We start from the raw sequence: 14,772 nt of genomic DNA, 5'->3' as shown, positions 1-14,772 counted from the left end.
AGAATAAAATATCTAAGAATAAATCTAACCAAGGGTGTAACAGACATATACTTGGAAAACTGTAAGATGTTGAAAAAAGAAATTGAAAAAACTACAAACAAATGGAAAGACATAATGTGTTCATGGGTTGGAAGAATTAATATTTTTAAATTGACCGTACTCCCTAAAGCAATATACAGATTCAATGCAATATCTCTCAAAATACCAAACTCATTTTTTCACAGAACTAGAACAAATAATTCTAAAATTTTATGGAAACAAGAATAGATAAAACAATCTTGAGAAAGAAGAACGAAGCTAGAGGAATCATGCTTCCTGATTTTAAACTATTGTACAAAGATACAGTAGTCAAAACAGTATGGTGCTGGCATAAAAATAGACACATAGAACAATGGAACAGGATAGAGAGCCCAAAAGTAAACCAATGCTTATATGGTCAATTAGTCTATGACAAAGGAGGCAGGAATATACAATGTGGAAAAGACAACCTCTTCAATAATGACATTAGTAAAACTGGATAGCTACAAGCAAAAGAATCAAACTGGATTACTTTCTCACGCCATATCCAAAAATAAACTCAAAATGAATGAAAGAATTAAACGTAAGGCTTGAAACTATAAATCTCTTGGAAGAAAACATAGGCTGTATGCTCTTTAACATTGGTCTTAGCAATTTTTTTTCAGTCTATCTATCTCCTCAGGCAAAGGAAAGAAAAGCAAACACACACACACACATACACACACACACACAGACACAAAACCCCAAAAGACAGAAAAACAAATGAAAAACCCAAATGGAACTGTATCAAACTAAAAAGCTTTTGTACAACGAAGGAAACTCTCAACAAAACAAAAAGGCCACCTACTGAATGGAAGAAGACATTTGCAAACAATATATCTGATAATGGGTTAATATCCAAAATATACAAAGAACTCTTATAACTCAACATAAAAAAAAAACAAGCAACCTGATTAAAAACTGGGGAGAAGATCTGGATAGACATTTTTCCAAAGAAAACAAACAGGTGGCCAACAGACACATGAAAAGATGCTCAACATCACTCATTATCAGAGAAATGCAAATCAAAACCACAATGAGATATCACCTCACATCTTTCAGAATAGCTATTATCAAAAAGACAATGAATAACAAGTGTTGGAGAGGATGTGGAGAAAAGGGAACCCTCATGCACTTTTAGTGTGAATGTAAATTGGTACAGCCACTATGGAAAAAAAAATGTGGTGTATATATATATATAATAAATAAATAATATTCCATATATATGTAATATTTCACTCAGCATAAAAAAGAATGAAATCTTGTCACTTGCAACAACATGGGTGGATGATAATATTACACTAAGTGAAGTGAAGTGAAGTAAGTCAGGTAGAGAAAGACAAATACCATATTATTTCACTTCTATGTGGAATCTAAAAAGCAAAACAAATGAACAAGTGAATCAAAACAGAACCAGACTCATAGATACAGAGAACAAACTGTCAGAGGGGAGAAGGGTAGGGGGTTGAGTGAAATAGATGAGAGATATTAAGAGGTACAAGCTTCCAGCTATAAAATAAATGTCATAGGGATATAGTATACAGCATAGGGAATATAGTCAATGGTATTGTAATAATTTTGTATGGCAACATGGTAACTGGACATTAGCATGGTGATCATTTTAGAAATATATGAAAATATCAAATCACTCTGTTGTACACCTGACACTAATATAATATTGTATGTCAATTATAATTCAATTTTAAAAAGTAAGTAATAGTAAGATTGGAGACCTAAATGCAACCATGTCAAATAAATAAATACATACATACATAAACAAACAAACAAACAAACAAACAAATAAATAAATATTCTCTGGGGGGGAAAAAAAGGAAAAGTTTTTATTTCTAAATGTTCCTGCTTAATCCATTCAGATATCACATTCTGCAAATCACAAACAGTACTAAAATTAAAAGCTGAAGTACTAGCTAAATCAGAACATTTAAAAGAATGATTGACATACTTGACAATCTCATGGGGGCAGAGAAACCATAAAAGTAAAATGAAAAGTAAAAATAAATAAAAAGAAAAAGATAAGTGACAAGCATGGGGAAAAATGTTGTGATGGCATGTAAAGGCTTATATGAAGAAGGCAATGTAAAAAACTGGACCGAGGATATGATTGATGAATCTAGAGAAGGAATAAAAATGACCAGTAAACATTTAATCTAATAATCAAAGACATACAAAGTAAAATAACAATTTGATATTATTGTTGATCCATTGTGGATAAAGAAAAGTTATTAACTCCTATGATTGGACAGAGTGTGGATAAACTAGGACTCTCATACACTTGGGTATACACAAAAGAAAAATTGGTACAATGAAAGGGACAATTCATTTTTACTTCCACCATAAAAGAAAATAGATTTGGTAACAAGTTTCCAAGTGTAAAATGTGCATACACTTTGACCTAGAAAAACTGTTCCTAAGGCTTTCTTTTTTAAATAAATGATTTCATAACTGATCAGAATTCATTTCTGCATTTAAAAAAATATTTATTTATTTATTTGGCTGTGCTGCGTCTTAGTCGTGGAATGTGGGATCTTCAATCTTAGTTGCGGCATGCAGGATCTTTAGTTGCGGCATGTGGGATCTTTAGTTGAGGCATGCGGGACCTTTAGTTGCAGCATGTTAACTCTTAGTTTTGGCATGTGGGACCTATTTCCCTGACCAGGGACTGAACCCAGGCCCCCTGCATTGGGAGCGCAGAGTTTTAGCCACCGGACCACCAGGGAAGTCCCTGCATTTTTATATTAGTAAACACTTGGCAACAATGAAAATGTCCATCAAAAGGGAATTAGGTAAATAAATTCCAGAGTAACCATATAATAGAATATTCTACTATCATTAAAAATATTCATGGATGACAGATGAATGGATAAACAAGATGTGGTACATATATACAATGGAATACTACTCAGCCATAAAAAAGAATGAAATAATGCCATTTGCAGCAACAAGGATGCACCTACAGATTATCATACTAAGTGAAGTACGTCAGAAAGAGAAAGACAAATACCTTATTCTATCACTTACATGTGGAATCTAAAATAAGACACAAACGAGCCTATCTATGAAACAGGAACAGAATCACAGACATAGAGAACAGACTGGTGGTTGTGAAGGGGGAGGGGGTTAGGGGAGGGATGGAGTGGGAGGCTGGGTTTAGCAGATGTAAGCTTTTATATATAGAATGGATAAACATCAAGTTCCTACTGTATATATCCTACAGATAACTATATTCAATATCCTACGATAAACCATAATGGAAAAGAATATTTTATAAAAGAATATATATACTATATATTATATATATATATATACTGAATCACTTTGCTGTATGGCAGTAATTACCACAACATTGTAAATCAACTATACTTCAATAAAAAAAATGTTGATGGAGGTTTATATGAACAGAGTTAAATTGTGATGATATTAACCCAAGTTCTCTCTCCACCTATCATTGAATCAATGCATTTAGTGGCTCAGGAGGAAGGCAAATATAACATAATACATATGTATGTGAATGAAATTTTAAACTTAAATCAAAAAATTTAGGTTTTAGAAGATGTGGTACACATATACAATGGAATATTACTCAGCCATAAAAAGAAACGAAATTGAGTTATTTGTAGTGTGGAGGATGGACCTAGAGACTGTCATACAAAGTGAAGTAAGTCAGAAAGAGAAAAACAAATACCATATGCTAACACATATATATGGAATCTAAAAAAAAAAAAAAAGTGGTGCTGAAGAACCTAGGGGCAGGACAGGAATAAAGATGCAGACGTAGAGAATGGATTTGAGGACACGGGAAGGGGAAGGGGAAGCTGGGACGAAGTGAGAGAGTGGCATGGACATATATACACTACCAAATGTAAAATAGATAGCTAGTGGGAAGCAGCCACATAGCACAGGGAGATCAGCTCAGTGCTTTGTATCCACCCTGATGGGTGGGATAGGGAGGATGGGAGGGAGACGCAAGAGGGAGGAGATATGGGGATATATGTTTATGTATAGCTGATTCACTTTGTTATACAGCAGAAACTAACACACCATTGTAAAGCAATTATACTTCAGTAAAGATGTTAAAAAATTAAAATAAAATAAAATAAAAGGCAAAAAACAAAAAGTTTAGGTTTTTAAGACCTGGGGTTTGTGAGAGAAAGATGTTTAGTTTGAAAAGTTTGGCTTTGCATATTAGAAGCCAAAGCTCTGAAGTGTTAAAACAAATGATAGATTTGGATGATTGTCGGGTGAGTTTCTTCTCCTTTCTGGGCAAAGAAACAAGTTTATTTTTCACAGACATAGAGTAGAGTAATAAACTTGGCTGCTATCAGTGGTCTCTGAGAAGGAATATAGTTCTCTGCATTCCTGTCGGCTAAGCTTTAAAAGTGGGATGAGTGGGGAGAATAAAAATCCAATTTCAATTAAGGTGCACCAATGAAGAGGGTACCTAGGTTTTACTTCTCTAAGTACAGCCCAGGGACACTGCAGGTCTTTTAAAGAAACTCTATGTTTAGTATGTGTATTAGTTTCAAATTGCTGCTATAACAAATTACCACAAACTTGGTGACTTAAAACAATACAATTTATTACCTCATAATTCTAGAGATCAGAAGAACAAAATTAGTTCAGTGTGCTAAAATCAAGGTTGTTGGGAAGGCTACATTCCTTCTGAAGTCTTTAAGGGAGAATCTATCTCTTGCCTCTTCTAGCTTCTAGAGGCTACCTACATTCATTCGCTCAAGACCCCTTTCTCATCTCTAAAGCCAGCAGTGTAGCATCTTCCAGCCTCTCCCTCTCTCTGCTTCTATTATTATATCTCCTTTTCAGCTTCTGATCTTCCTGCTTCCCTTTTATAAGGGTCTTATGATTATGTTGGGCCTACAAAGATAATCCAATATCATCTCTCTCTGTTTATAAAGATCTTTAACTTAATCACATCTGTGAAGTCCTTTTTACCATGTAAAGTAACATAATAACAAGTTCTGATGATGAGAATGTGAATATCTTTGGGGGCCATTATAACATGGTACACTAGCAGTAGAATAGAAATGACTGTATTAGATGTGTCAGCAGGTGGTCCCAAGGGTAACCTCAGTTTGGCATTGGAAAAACAGCTGAGAGGGCACAGGTGATGTTAAGCAGTCGATGTTTGTGTCCCTTCAATATTCGTCTGTGAAATCATAACCCCGAAAGGTGATAGTATTAGGAGGTGGGGCCTTTGGGAGGTAATTAGGTTATGAAGGTGGAGCCCTCATAAATGGTATTAGTGCCCTTATAAAGAAGGCTCCAGAAAGCTGCCTTGCTCCTTCTACAATGTGAGGACACAGTGAGAAGAGAGCTGTCTATGAACAAGAAGTGGGCTCTCCACAGACACTGAATCTACTGGCACCTTGATCTTGGACTTCCCGGCCTCCAGAACTGAAAAATAAATGTTTATTGTTTAAGCCACTCAGTCTATAGTATATTCAGTTATAGCAGGCTAAGGCAGATGGGTTGGTGGGCAGACATGAAGAGACCTTGTGTTTGGTATAAAGTGGATGGAGAATGTACAATCTGACAGCCAGATGTCAAGGAATGATTCCAACCCTCTGACCAGATGTGACAAGAATGAAAACTGCTGCCTAAAGGGCAGATAAAAGGCAGCATAAGACAGAGGAGCATCATTAAGGATCTAACCTTGGTTTTTCTTCTGCCAAGATGATCCATAGCCCTTGACCATTAACCGAAAAATCACCCTGGGTGAAGCGAAGGAGAAAAAAAAAAAAAAAAACCCTGAAGTTCTGTGACTATGTCAAACCATGAGTAACCAAGAAAACAGTGGACTGAGTCCACCATGAATTGCCGAGGTTGACTTTTCTACTAGCTGTGGGTCTTCAGAATAAATTAAGCAGTATTTTACTGTAAGTTTCATACACTTTAGTAAATATTTTGAAATTAATAACTAAAACTTACATTTATTAATATGTAAATATAGCTATAATTTATTATATGAAAAAACACACTATAAAAAATATGTATTATCCTATTTTAATTGCTATATTGTATTTACACGTGTTTATGCATAGAAAAACGTGTAAAGTTTATGCTCCTAATTAAACATGGGTCTTTCTGGCTGATTGGAGGATGTGATTTTTCTGTACTCTTTTTCTTTACACCTATCCAATTTTAGATCTGTGTAATTGTTTATGCAATGCATATGTATTATTTGAATAGTCAGCAAAAATAACAAAGCTGTTTCCATTTTGCAAAAAGCTATGGTGAAAATACTATCATTTATTTTAGGTAGTGAGATGGTGTGGATAGAACACTGAACTTGCTGCTGGCAAAATGAGATCAAGTGTCAGTTTTCCAGTATGCTAGTCATGTGACCTTGAACAAGCCACCTACGGTTTCTGGGCCCCATCTGAAAACTGGGGACAATGATGCTAGCTATACTACCTCACAGTGGTACCATGTGGAATGCATTGGGCTTGACATTTAATGTGTTATCTAACCCTCAAAACAACTCTGGATGTGGCTATTATTATCCTCATTATATAAAATCGAATATAGAAAATACATATTACAGTTCTTTGAAAAACATAATATAAACCTAAGCTATTCCTGCAATATAATCAAGAAGAAATGCTTGCAGTGCTAAGTGTAGATGTGGATGTCACATAGAAGCTCTTTAAACAGTATACAGATAGATTGATTTCCAGTATGACGATCAAATTCCTTTAAGGTATTCAGCAATTTGAAGAGAGATCTGGGAGTTCTCCGCCTGAAGATAGCCTCTTTAAAACCAGACATTTCAGTGGTACGCTATCACTGCCAGGGTTCTTGATTTAAGCTTTGCTTCTGAGAAATAGATTGTTGATTGAAAGTATCAATTATAAACCTGTGTTAACTAAATTTGAAGTGTTTTCCATAGCAGTTCTGTGTGTGTATTTGTATACACATAAACATATATCTGTTTTATATGTATATACACATATTATCATGTTAAGTGCTTAACTATCATTAATTACCTAGTACTCCAGTTAAGATGAGATATAAGTTATGGATACAGATGAGGAAACTAGAATCAGGAATCTGGACCAAGTATATTGCCATATGAAATAGAAGTGTCTAGAATAATTCTGTATAACCTAATTAGAAAAATGAGTACAAATTCATACTTCCTTATCTAAAAGCTTTGAGGTTACAAGTATTTTAGAATTCAGAGATTTTTGAGTTTCAGAAGGTAATTAAATGCATATAACTTATGTAATGTGCTGATATGTAATATAACATCCCCAACAGGTCTGTGCCCTATAATCAAGCATATTGTTATTTCTGCAGAAAACTGAATGAATACTTATACTATAAGTAGGATAAATAGTCTTTAAACAGTCTTATATTAGTTCAGGCCTTTCTGCCAAGTGAGTTTGCAGCAAGCTTAGGAAGAACTTTTCAGTTCAATTAAATGAGGTGCTTCCATTTCCAACTTGTTTTCAGGTTTTCATTTGCTCTTCATTTTCCTGCTCTTGCTGATGTGCTGAGAAGGGCTCACAGTTGTAGAAAGAGATAATGTGAAGACACTGTGTTAACTCTTATCAGAAGCTTCACCACTAATGGTGATAAGAAAGTTGTGTATACGGAAGGAAGTGCTTGCTTCACGGCATCAATGTGTACTCCATAGATGAAAAAAACATATCCATGTCACTGGATGGAAACAGCTGAAAAACAGTTTCCTAAGTTAAAGATTTTAGAAACCTTTAGTTTGTCTGAAAACCTAACTAACTCTTGACCTCTGCTTTATGGGCTCTTGCTGGTGATAATGCTTATTATCTATTTCAAGTTCTGACGACCTAGTTGTAGTTATTGGCAATGTTGATATGCTTAGGACTGTAGATACTTTCAAAATTTCATGATTATGTGAGTAAGATGAGTAAAGGGTATATTTTTCCTGGACTTTGGGTAGAATATTTCCATTAGCAATAGGTCAAATATAAATGGTGACTTAAGGTTGAGGAAAGTTCCCTCTATGCCTACTTTCTGCAGGGTTTTTATCATAAATGGGTGTTGAATTTTGTCGAAAGCTTTCTCTGCATCTATTGAGATGATCATATGGTTTTTCTCCTTCAATTTGTTAATATGGTGTATCACATTGATTGATTTGTATATATTGAAGAATCCTTGCATTCCTGGGATAAACCCTACTTGATCATGGTGTATGATCCTTTTAATGTGCTGTTGGATTCTGTTTGCTAGTATTTTGTTGAGGATTTTTGCATCTGTGTTCATCAGTGATATTGGCCTGTAGTTTTCTTTCTTTGTGACATCTTTGTCTGGTTTTGGTATCAGGGTGATGGTGGCCTTGTAGAATGAGTTTGGGAGGGTTCCTCCCTCTGCTATATTTTGGAAGAGTTTGAGAAGGATAGGTGTTAGCTCTTCTCTAAATGTTTCATAGAATTCGCCTGTGAAGCCATCTGGTCCTGGGCTTTTGTTTGTTGGAAAATTTTTAATCACCGTTTCAATTTCAGTGCTTGTGATTGGTCTGTTCATATTTTCTATTTCTTCCTGGTTCAGTCTTGGCAGGTTGTGCATTTCTAAGAATTTGTCAATTTCTTCCAGGTTGTCCATTTTATTGGCATAGAGTTGCTTGTAGTAATCTCTCATGATCCTTTGTATTTCTGCAGTGTCAGTTGTTACTTCTTCTTTTTCAGTTCTAATTCTATTGATTTCAGTCTTCTCCCTTTTTTTCTTGATGAATCTGGCCAATGATTTATCAATTTTGTTTATCTTCTCAAAGAAACAGCTTTTAGTTTTATTGATCTTTGCTATTGTTTCCTTCATTTCTTTTTCATTTATTTCTGATCTGATCTTTATGATTTCTTTCCTTCTGTTAACTTTGGGGTTTTTTGTTCTTCTTTCTCTAATTGCTTTAGATGTAAGGTTAGGTTGTTTATTTGAGATGTTTCTTGTTTCTTAAGGTAGGATTGTATTGCTATAAACTTCCCTCTTAGAACGGCTTTTGCTGCATCCCATAGCTTTTGGGTCATTGTGTTTTCATTGTCATTTGTTTCTAGGTATTTTTTGATTTCGTCTTTGATTTCTTCAGTGATCTCTTGGTTATTAAGTAGTGTATTGTTTAGCCTCCATGTGCTTGTATTTTTTACAGATTTTTTCCTGTAATTGATATCTCGTCTCATAGCGTTTTGGTTGGAAAAGATACTTGATATGATTTTAATTTTCTTAAATTTACCAAGGCTTGATTTGTGACCCAAGATATGATCTACCCTGGAGAATGTTCCATGAGCACTTGAGAAGAATGTGTATTCTGTTGTTTTGGGATGGAATGTCCTATAAATATCAATTAAGTCCATCTTGTTTAATGTATCATTTAAAGCTTGTGTTTCCTTATTTATTTTCATTTTGGATGATCTGTCCATTGGTGAAAGTGGGGTGGTAAAGTCCCCTACTATGATTGTGTTACTGTCAATCTCCCCTTTTATGGCTGTTAGTATTTGCCTTATGTATTGAGGTGCTCCTATGTTGGGTGCGTAAATATTTACAATTGTTATATCTTCTTCTTGGACTGATCCCTTGATCATTATGTAGTGTCCTTCTTTGTCTCTTGTAATAGTCTTTATTTTAAAGTCTATTTTGTCTGATGTGAGAATTGCTACTCCAGTTTTCTTTTGATTTCCATTTGCATGGAATATCTTTTTCCATTCTCTCACTTTCAGTCTGTATGTGTCCCTAGGTCTGAAGTGGGTCTCTTGTAGACAGCATATATACAGGTCTGATTTTTGTATCCATTCAACCAGCCTATGTCTTCTGGTTGGAGCATTTAATCCATTTATATTTAAGATAATTATCGATATGTATGTTCCTATTACCATTTTCTTAATTGTTTTGGGTTTGTTTTTGTAGGTCTTTTCCTTCTGGTGTTTCCTGCCTAGGGAAGTTCCTTTAGCATTTGTTGTAAAGCTGGTTTGGTTGTGCTGAACTCTCTCAACTTCTGCTTGTCTGTAAAGGTTTTAATTTCTCCATCAAATCTGAATGAGATCCTTGCTGGGTAGAGTAATCTTGGTTGTAGGGTTTTCTCCTTCATCACTTTAAATATGTCCTGCCACTCCCTTCTGGCTTGCAGAGTTTCTGCTGAAAGATCAGCTGTTAACCTTATAGGGATTCTCTTGTGTGTTATTTGTTGTTTTTCCCTTGCTGCTTTTAATATTTTTTCTTTGTATTTAATTTTTGATAGTTTGATTAATATGTGTCTTGGCGTGTTTCTCCTTGGATTTATCCTGTATGGGACTCTCTGTGCTTCCAGGACTTGATTAACTATTTCCTTTCCCATATTAGGGAACTTTTCAACTATAATCTCTTCAAATATTTTCTCAGTCCCTTTCTTTTTCTCTTCTTCTTCTGGGACCCCTATAATTTGAACGTTGGTGTGTTTAATGTTGTCCCAGAGGTCTCTGAGACTGTCTCAGTTCTTTTCATTCTTTTTTCTTTTTTCTGCTCTGCAGTAGTTATTTCCACTATTTTATCTTCCAGGTCACTTATCCATTCTTCTGCCTCAGTTATTCTGCTGTTGATCCCTTCTAGAGAATTTTTAATTTCATTTATTGTGTTGTTCATCATTGTTTGTTTGCTCTTTAGTTTTTCTAGGTTCCTATTAAACGTTTCTTGTATTTTCTCTATTTCCAAGATTTTGGATCATCTTTACATCATTGTTCTGAATTCTTTTTCTGGTAGACTGCATATTTCCTCTTCATTTTTTAGGTCTGGTGGGTTTTTACCTTGCTCCTTCATCTGCTGTGTGTTTCTCTGTCTTCTCATTTTGCTTAACTTACTGTGTTTGGGATCTCCTTTTCGCAGGCTGCAGGTTCATAGTTCCCATTGTTTTTGGTGTCTGTCCCCAGTGGCTAAGGTTGGTTCAGTGGGTTGTGTAGGCTTTCTGGTGGAGGGGACTAGTGCCTGTGTTCTGGTGGATGAGGCTGGATCTTGTCTTTCTGGTGGGCACGTCCACGTCTGGTGGTGTGTTTTGGGGTGTCTGTGGCCTTATTATGATTTTAGGCAGCCTCTCTGCTGATGGATGGGGCTGTGTTTCTATCTTGCTAGTTGTTTGGCATAGGGTGTCCAGCACTGTAGCTTGCTGGTTGTTGAGTGAAGCTGGGTCATGTTCTTGAGATGGAGATATCTGAGAGATTTTTGCCATTTGGTATTACGTGGAGCTGGGAGGTCTCTTGTGGACCAGTGTCTTGAAGTTGGCTCTCCCACCTCAGAGGCACAGCCCTGATGCCTAGCTGGAGCACCAAGAGCTTTCATCCACATGGTTCAGAATAAAAGGGAGAAAAAATAGAAAGAAAGAAAGAAAGAAAGAAAGAAGAATAAATAAAATAAAATAAAGTAAAATAAAATAAAATAAAGTTATTAAAATAAAAAATAATTATTAAGAAAAAAATTTTTTTAAGTAAAAAACAAACAAACAAACAAAAAAAAAACGGACGGACAGAACCCTAGGACAAATGGTGAAAGCAAAGCTATACAGACAAAATCACACAAAGAAGCATACACATACACACTCACAAAAAGAGAAAAAGGGAAAAATATATATATATCTTTGCTCCCAAAGTCCACTTCCTCTATTTGGGATGATTCGTTGTCTATTCAGGTAATCCACAGATGCAGGGTACATCAAGTTGTCTGTGGAGATTTAATCCACTGCTCCTGAGGCTGCTGGGAGAGATTTCCCTTTCTCTTCTTTGTTCCCACAGCTCCCGGGGCTCAGCTTTGGTTTTGGCGCTTCCTCTGCGTGTAGGTCGCCTGAGGGCGTCTGTTCTTCGCTCAGACAGGATGGGGTTAAAGGAGCAGCTGATTCCGGGGCTCTAGCTCACTCAGGCCGTGGGAAGGGAGAGGTACGGATGCGGGGCGAGTCTGTGGCGGCAGAGGCCAGCGTGACGTTGCAGCAGCCTGAGGCGCACCATGCGTTCTCCCGGGGAAGTTGTCCATGGATCACAGGACCCTGGCCGTGGCGGGCTGCACAGGATTCCCGGAGGGGCGGTGTGGATAGTGATCTGTGCTTGCACACAGGCTTCTTGGTGGTGGCAGCAGCAGCCTTAGCGTCCCATGGCCGTCTCTGCAGTCCGCGCTGATAGCCACGGCTCGCGCCTGTCTCTGGAGCTCCTTTAAGCGACGCTCTTAATCCCTTCTCCTTGCACACCAGGAAACAAAGAGGCAAGAAAAAGTCTCTTGTCTCTTCGGCAGGTCCAGACCTTTTTCCGGACTCCCTCCCGGCTAGCTGTGGTGCACTAACCCCTTCAGGCTGTGTTCATGCTGCCAACCCCAGTCCTCTCCCTGGGATCCAACCGAAGCCTGAGCCTCAGCTCCCAGCCCCCGCCTGCCCCAGCGGGTGAGCAGACAAGCCTCTCGGGCTGGTGAGTTCTGGTCAGCACCGATTGTCTGTGAGGGAATCTCTCTGCTTTGCCCTCCGCACCCCTGTGGCTGCGCTCTCCTCCGTGGCTCAGAAGCTCCCCCACTCTGCCACCAGCAGTCTCCGCCCTCGAAGGGGCTTCCTAGTTGTGTGGAAACCTTTCCTCCTTCACAGCTCCCTCCCACTGGTGCAGGTCCCATCTCTATTCTTTTGTCTCTGTTTTTCTTTTTTCTTTTGCCCTACCCAGGTACCTGGGGAGTTTCTTGCCTTTTGGGAGGTCTGAGGTCTTCTGCCAGTGTTCAGTCGGTGTTCTGTAGGAGCTGTTCCACACGTAGATGTGTTTCTGATGTATTTGTGAAGAGGAAGGTGATCTCTGAGTCTTACTCTTCCACCATCTTGAAGCTCCTCGTGACTTAAGGTTGGAGAAAAGTTTTCCAGCAGTGACTCACACACTTGTCTGCTTCAAAAAGAAGCGGGTGTCTATGTATTGATGTCAACACTTAGGATCTAGTAATGGATAGGATATCCATGAAAGATATAATAATAAGGAGAAAGGCTACAGAAACAGTCTTTAAACCCTCCTCCCCAAATCTTCCAACCATTCTGTCAAGCTAGATCTAGCTGTGATTGAAGAGAATAGACTGCTGGTATTTACTGGTCTCCAAGGAAGGAGCCTCACAACTGCAGGTTAATGTAGAAAAGTCAATCTGGGCAATTCATGGTGGACTCAGTCAGTCCAGTGTTTTCTTGGTTACTCATGGTTTGCCATAGACACAGCACTTCAGGATTTTTTTCCTCTCTTTTCTCCTTCCCTTCACCCAGGGTGATTTTTCAGTTAATGGGCAAGGGCTATGAATCATCTGGACAGCAGAGAGGACAGGGTTTTGTCCTTGATGATGTTCCTTGGGCCTATGCTGCTGCCCTTTGGCCAGTGGCCTCTCTTCTTGCAACATCTGCTAAGATGGCTGGAGCAAAAGTTTGGTAGAACCTCTCAACAACCTTGAAAGAGTTATCCTACTATGAATGGGGAAACTGAGACCCAGAGAGGTTAGGTACTTTGTACAAAGATCACATAGACGTAAATGATAGAGCTTGCAGCCTTGTATAGTTCAAAAAATGGAATGAGAATGATAACTTAGGGAGGAAAAGTAGAATTTTATTTAATACATTGTCTAGCAAGCTTCTAGAGATAGCTATACTTTATTAAATTACACATGAAAATATGTGGGGATACTTCTTACAGGAATAAAATGTATAGGAATAGCATCAATTTATGATCACAAGAAATAGACCAAAGAGGAGTGAAAAACACAAGAATGATTAAAACACCTTCCATATATTCAGCATGTTTATTATTTCTATAGGTTTGGAATGAAAAGACATTGTATAACTGTGTACTCATCTAAAATGACAAGAGAGTAGGAGATAAAAATCTCCTAACACAAACAGCAGTTTTGTTTCTAATGACAGTGCAAAGAGCCAAGCAAAATCTACACTAGGTAGTTTAAATTACTTTCTTGAGGCTGACTTTAAGAGTGATTTGATTCCTACTTTGTGCTAGCAAAAATACACCTTTGTGCCTCTGTGTGTTTTATTCCCTTTTCCTTCATTTAAACTCATGCACCCACAATCCACTCACCCTCAGACACACACACATAACCCACACAAAATATATATGGATTAAGTCTTTTCCAAATCTAACCACAAATAACACAGTTCTAATGGGGGATGTCCAGGCATTGTGATAGGCTTGTAGGGAATGATATTTTAGCTAAAAATCCTTTAAGCAGACCTTATGCCAACTGGCCTTCTTAATCAAATGCTTGACACTATAGAAGACTCATCAAATCCTCTTCATTAGTTTTTCATTAGAATAGTGAACAGAATTAATTTTTCAAGGTACTTATTGGTTAAATTGTTTCCCATTTTGATGTTTTCCTAGGGTAAAAAAAGTTGGGGAAGTTGAATTAGATGCTGAACTGAGCATGTAGGCATGATACTCAGTACGTCAGACTCACTAAATGTAACCATCAGCAAGAATTCAGAGGGAGGATAAAACCTTATGGGTTGGGTATGTCTGATATATGTGCCTGGCTTGGCATAGTAAAAACAAATAAATATTCAAGAAAATAAATTTTAAAAAATTGGCCTGGGCATCAAGGAATCTAAATTTATTTTTAATTAGATTTGTGACCTCCTGTTTCCCCCATTAAATATGGAATACTTTTGCATGCCAACAGGATAAAGTTGTGAGAAAATTATTGTAAGCAGAAGTGCTTCTAAAACCTGATTTATCC

The sequence above is a fragment of the Balaenoptera acutorostrata genome, chromosome 18, assembly GCF_949987535.1.
Source record: "Balaenoptera acutorostrata chromosome 18, mBalAcu1.1, whole genome shotgun sequence".
Lineage (NCBI taxonomy): Eukaryota > Metazoa > Chordata > Mammalia > Artiodactyla > Balaenopteridae > Balaenoptera > Balaenoptera acutorostrata.
Note: the sequence above shows the minus strand (reverse complement) of the source record.